Here is a 5664-nt window from a genome sequence, read left to right as displayed (position 1 = left end):
GTATGTGTATGTATGTATGTATATATGTATATATTGGATCATCCCATAACTAATGCGGTTTTTTTAAATACTTCTTTTATTTTTCAAAATTAAGATAAACAGAGTTCTTTTTTTAATCTAAAATATACTCTCCTCCATTTTCTACAATACTCTTCCATCTATCTATCTGGTAGACTTACAAGGGCCCTTTTCTAAGATTCGCCTGTCGGTGACGAAAAACACTCCTCCAGTACTGTTCTGATCTCGTCTACAAAATTCATATTTTTGCCGTCCAAATGATTTTGAAGACTGCGGAATAAATGATAATCAGATGGGGCAATATCCGGCGAATATGGTGGGTGAGACATAGTTTCCCATTCAAACTGCTCCAATCATTGGAATGTCATCCTCGCCTTATGTGGCCAAGCATTATCCTGATGGAAGAACACCTTTTGTCTTAAAACCAAAGATGGTCGTTTTCCTTCTAATGTTGACTAAAGCCACTCAAGCTGCTCGCAGTAGATCTCCTTTGTTATCGTTTGGTTTAAGTTTAAAAGTTCAAAGTGGACTAAACTGTTCATAACCTACCAAACAGATAACAACACCTTATGTAGGTGAAGACCTTCTTTAGCCTAGGGTGCCAGTGTTTCTCCTCTCCCTGTCTTTGATGCTTGACATTTTTAAAGAGTACCCATTTCTTGTCACCAGTCACTATTCATTCGGTCGAAAAAAAGTTCATTCGTGAAACGTGATAGCAAAAAGTACACACTCGCTTTCTGCGCGCGATTAAATTCGGAAAGTTTGTGAGGAACCCATTGACCCAATTTGCTGACTAATCCGATGGCACGCAGGTGTAGATGAATGGTTGAATGACCGAATCCAAGATTCTCTGCTAGTTCCTCAACAGTCACAATGGGATTTTTTCCCACCAGGGTTTGCAGGACGTTCTCGTCGAGCTCTACAAACCTTCCAGGCTGTGGTTTCCAGCTCGGAATTTCTAGAACCAACGTTGACACTGGCTTATGCTTATTGTCTGATCCCCATATACTGCATTAATATTCCTTGCACTTTCCATTGCATTGTTGCCTTTATGGAACTCATAAAGTAAAATATGCCGAATGTGCACCTTTGCCGCTTCCATTATAGCTTTGAAAAAATAACTGTTAAAATCGAACTGCACTCTTCAAAAGTTGCACTAAGAATAAGGTAAAATTTTAAATCACCCACAAGGGGCCGACATAGAGGGGACAATACGAAAACATGTAGGGACACATAACACGAAAAAATAAAGTTAAAAGTAAAATTAAAAATATGGTAACATGAATGATACATAAAAATGAAACATGAAAATGAGCTGCTTGCCCCACCTCTAGCAGCAACACTTACTTCCTTCTGAATCCCGAGTCCATCAAAACGTCCAATCTGAATTTTTCTCTCAGTTCCTCATATCCTGCTTTTACCGGAATCCTTTTCAGGTTCGCATCAATCTTCCAATTCTTATAACCTTTTTATAACCTTATATTTTGCAATCGCTTGCTTCTGGCTCTGAGACACCAGCACACACATGTGCCAACCCACAACATTCGTCTATCCCTCCACATCCACAAATTTTGCTGTCTTCCACCTTGTTACCTCATTTATTAGTTCCTCGTCTACATCCTCTGTTAACACACATACGTAACTAGTTTCACAGGGGTGGGGGATTTCGTGTATCTTGTGACGTCTGTTTCTCTCTCTTTTTTTTTACACTAAGTTTTAACGTTGTAGTGTAACGTGTGATCGTCGCATTGACCATGGCAGAGAAAGTTGTCAAGGCTACGCAGAGTTGCCGAAAGTGTGTGGTGAGTAGTGCACGAGCTGTTCACGAATATTCAGACATTTCCAAAATGGCCGAAAAATGTCGATACTGTCGAACGTTCTGAGAGACCCGCAACCAACAGAACTGAGAAAAACATCGCTGATGTACGCGTAACTGTGAGGGGAAATCGTCGAATCACCATCAGTGAGTTATCAGAGGATGTGCAGATTAGGTACAGTTCAGTTCAGTCCATTATCACTGAAGATTTGGGTATGAGACGCTTGTCTGCCAAGTTTGTACCAAAAACTGCTTTCAGCTGAACAAAAAGACACTCGGGTTTCAGTTGGATAAAAATCTCCTTGATTGTGTTGAGAACTATGAAAACTTTTTGAAAACTTTGCGTAGACCCCTGAGCAGGTATCGCCAAAATTTTGGGAAAATTTGATGCAGATTCTCTGCTCAACTCTCCGTCATGGTCGATGCGACGATCACACGCTACACACCTTACTTCCAAGCACTGCTGTAAATAGTGGAAGCGAGCTAGAACGTTAAAACTTAGTGTGCATGCACACAAGAGTTTAAGGTCAATATGTGTCAAGCGGCTTTACACTGCGTGATTTAGCTTCGTTACTATGGCAACAGTCCGGATACTTATTGATCAGACCACGTATATATATGTGTGTATACATACACACATACATACACACACACACACACACACATACATACATACATACATACATACATACATACATACATATATACATACATACGTACGTACGTATGTGTGTGTGTATGTATGTGTGTGTGTGTGTGTGTTTATAGCGAGCAGCTAGCAACTTGTCGAACTTCTCCCTAAGCTTCCACAAGAAACAATGTTGGACAGCATCCATGCCTTACCTGGATGTACGATCCATGCATACACAAATTCCATCGGCTGAGGCCATACGAACCATCAAAGAAAGCCTAAAAAGGGGTCAGAAGCTGGCAGCTGACTTCCCACTAGCCAACCTCAGATCCCCCCTTGAATTCTGTACTGTCAACACCTATTTCAGATAAAAAACAAAAAACAAAAAAACGTCATGTACCGAGAGCGCAATTGCCTCCCAAAGGGATCTAAACTTTGTGGGATTCTGGCCACTCTTACTTTGGACTAGAATGCAAGGCCCTCCATGAAGAACTGCACATCATGCTGCATTGAAGATGCATTGCTGATGCCTTTGTACTAACCCGCTCCAGAGATGAAGCCATTAGGATCCACGAGATCTTCACCAGCATCCACAACGACATCAAATTTCACTTTGAACACCAAACCATGGTTGGCTCACTAAGACTATTAGAATTCAGTGTTTCCAAGCTCTTCTGTCAGCTTTGGAGCGGTTTCTACGTCTGGATTTCCTTCCAATGCCAATCACTTTACTGAGTATACTGGGTACTTATTACAAGGCACCAGTATATATTTGTAGCGATTCTTGCATGCATGAAGTGGATTCGATCAACCATAGCCAAATTTAAATTAACACTGCAACAGAACTTTTCCCACGATGGAACAATGGTTTTTCCCTGACAGCAGTTTTACATTTTCCAGATGCCTTTAGCTGGACCGAAATAATGTTTTCACTACTTGACCCTTTCTAACCTCTTCTACTTCACCAAAAGCTAGAATAGATAACAAGACTACCAACTAAATTTATTATTCTCAATGATATATCTATCCTTCTGGATCTTTATATAAGCAAGCACACTCCAAGCAAAAATCAGTTAGTCACTTTAGTGACGACTCAACGAGGTCTGGCTGACCAACCTTGGTCAGAGGGAGAAAGCAACTGTCAGACAACACCCTATAATTCTCTCTAGCTCTCACAACGTCATTCTATCTCTCTCGGTAATTACTACTACTAAACAATGAAGAGAACCCAAGCTCAAACATTCTACCGCATCTAACTTCGCATGCTTTTGGATTTATTATTAACCTGCCCGCCGACGCAAGGTATTTGTAACGTAACGGTAAATAAATATATCCTTAAAACTTCATCCATTGTTCTATCTTACACATTTTACAACTTGACGTTTTAATAACAAGCTTTTATCGTCACAACTGCTGACTTCGACATCAACATATATAAAATTATGTTTACAAATCAATCTAAAACCGTTACAATTGGTAACCACACCAAAATAAAATATTTCCGTTACATATTCATTCGTAATAAGTTCTGTCAGATTTGAGGAATGAACATGTTAGTTGCTGTTGCATTTCGAAAATATTTGGAGAGTAATTTCTCCGTTCATACAAATATTGACAAAACACTCGATTCATTGACATAGGGAAACTTAGGGACAGCAGTGTTTCGAACTAGTTATTCCTCTTCAGTGAAAGCTACTCTCAGATCAACGAAGCTAAATGAGAATGGCTGTTCTTGTTTGTAGAATTCACCAAGGAAAATATATACAGATGTTTGCTGATGTCTATGAAATCGGTAATAAATTATCAATTCCATTTAAAACAGCAAAATCTTGATAACCCAACGACGCCAAATTTTGTGCATTTTCAAGAGAAGTCGCTACTAGTTACTTTTGAAGTCTTCTTTGAACAGTCAGATGTCAGTTTACCGGGAAAGAAACAATGCAGTTATTAATAAGAGGATCTGAAATGAATGCACGCAAGACTTCACAGCTGTAGCATCACTCCCTCGTAGTTTGCCGATGAATTTCACAGCCCACCCTCGTAGAGTTGCATGTCAAGACATGCGCCTATATACTTAAATACAAAACTTCAAGCAAGTTTTATTTCTTTTGACAGTTTCATTGATGACTTGAATCTATAAGCTTTTAATAAGCTTCCTCTCTTCTAGTTTTGAGAAGCCTAGTTTCTCAAGATTGGTATTTAGGCAGTACCCTCAATAATTACAAATATTAATGAATTTGTAATCTGGGTAGAGTAACTGTATGTATGTATGTACTTATGTATGTATGTATGTATGTATGCATGTATGTATGTATGTATGTATGTATGTATCTATGTATGTATGTATGTATGTATGCATGTATGTATGTATGTATGTATCTATGTATGTATGTATGTATGTATGTATGTATGCTTCTATATACATCGTACATACATTATGTTGTACATATAAAATTTCGTATTCAGATAATCGTATATTCCCAAAGGCATCAATCGAGTTCAAGGGAGGGAACTCTTACATGTTCATACCTAGTTTTGTGTGATTGAATAGTTATTTCCCTTAGACATTTAAAATTAAAATTGATATTAACGAAAGAGAGAGAAAAGGAAAGAAAGAGTGAAATAGTGAATGATTTTTGTTAAACTATAATTAATTCGGCATACATTTTCTGAGGCTAATTTCCCAGTTTTGCCGCTGATAACATAAATGGATGCACATCACTCTCTTTCTCCGTTACACCGTGTCCGTCGTCTACTCACGCCGTATATTTATTTTTTTATTGCCCACGGGGGGCTAAACATAGAGAGGACAAACAAGGACAGACAAATGGTTTAAGTCGATTACATCGACCTCAGTGCGTAACTATTACTTAATTTATCGACCCCGAAAGGATGAAAGGCAAAGTCAACCTCGGTGGAATTTGAACTCAGAACGTAAAGACAGACGAAATACCTATTTCTTTACTACCCACAAGGGGCTAAACACAGAGAGGACAAACAAGGACAGACAAACGGATTAAGTCGATTATATCGACCCCAGTGCGTAACTGGTACCTATTTAATCGACCCCGAAAGGATGAAAGGCAAAGTCGACTTCGGCGGAGTTTGAACTCAGAACGTCGTATAATGAAGTCGTCAACGGTTTGTTACTTTAGCTTCAATCCTGATCCAGCAGATCCACAGCTTAATATTTTTTCAG

This window comes from Octopus sinensis, linkage group LG4 (assembly GCF_006345805.1).
Source record: "Octopus sinensis linkage group LG4, ASM634580v1, whole genome shotgun sequence".
NCBI lineage: Eukaryota > Metazoa > Mollusca > Cephalopoda > Octopoda > Octopodidae > Octopus > Octopus sinensis.
This window is presented reverse-complemented; position numbering follows the sequence as displayed.